This window comes from Capsicum annuum, chromosome 6, assembly GCF_002878395.1.
Source record: "Capsicum annuum cultivar UCD-10X-F1 chromosome 6, UCD10Xv1.1, whole genome shotgun sequence".
Lineage (NCBI taxonomy): Eukaryota > Viridiplantae > Streptophyta > Magnoliopsida > Solanales > Solanaceae > Capsicum > Capsicum annuum.
The window spans coordinates 16,440,327-16,441,381 of record NC_061116.1 but is presented as its reverse complement, the minus strand read 5'-3'; the positions used below and the strand labels follow the sequence as shown (position 1 = coordinate 16,441,381).

At 31.9% G+C, this 1,055-nt stretch overlaps 1 non-coding gene across 1 annotated transcript; it reads right to left on the bottom strand.

The window, feature by feature from the left end:
• Positions 1 to 413: 413 nt before the first annotated feature.
• TRNAH-GUG lies at positions 414 to 485 on the bottom strand. The gene has a single exon. It is a non-coding gene; the product is annotated as a tRNA-His (tRNA).
• Between the last annotated feature and the right edge of the window lie 570 nt (positions 486 to 1,055).

The window sequence follows — 1,055 nt, the reverse complement described above, 5'->3', positions numbered from 1 at the left end:
CAATTTGCTATTTTTCATAGTTATAAAACTACTGCTATAAAAGTTGCGATTAAAATTCTATAATTGCTATTTTTGAAATTTTTCCATTGTAAATATAGAGTAATTTCTGTTCTGGAATATTATTGGGGGGCGTCTTTTCTTGGGAAAAGCAACACCAGGTAGAGGCCCAAATTAGTGGGCCTAATTATTAATGAAACCTCCCAATTAAGGGTAGCGTGATGAGGGATTAAGCCCATAATGAAGATGGAAAGAAAGCCCAAAATGAGCGTGATGAGGGATTAAACCCATAATGAAGATGGAAAAAAGCCCAAAATGAAAAGGTGGAGAACCAAAAGCAATATTTTTGTGATTGTCATAATGAAGATGGAAAAAAGCCTAAAATGAAAAGGTGGAGAACCAAAACCAAATATTTTTGTGGCTGCTGGGATTCGAGCCCAGGTCTCCACGGCCACAACGTGGAATTCTCACCACTAAACTACAGCCACAATGTTGTACTTTAAATCTCGATAAAATAAAATTTCACGTTATCAAAGAGGTAATTTTACTACACCATAAAGATTATAATTTTTTGGAGTTGGAGAACTGCATTTGCCTATGTCTTTTCTAGACTTTTGAAAAAAAAATAAAATTATACCCTCAATTTTTAAAAACTATCAAGATCACCCAATTTAACTAATTTACCTTCAAGATACAACCAAATGTGATAGAAGATTATGAAGTTATTTTTATTGTTAGTGTTACATAAAGAGTCCGAAGAATTGACGGATTAAGATTTAGTTGTATCATGGGAGATTTTGAAAACGAAGTGCCTTCAATTTTGAGGTCTTTTATTGATGAAATTACGAAGAAGTAAGTAATGTGATGATTAGCCATTAAACTTCGATTGTTGATTGAAATTGATAGGATATTTTTGTTAAAAAAAAAAAACTCTTTTTTCAAAAAGAAAATGGTTTTGGTATTTAACAATTTGAATGCAAAACACTGACAACCCCCGTTGAGAAGTTTTGATTATTAATAAAAATCCTAGACACTGTCTCACTGTATAAATTAGTTTG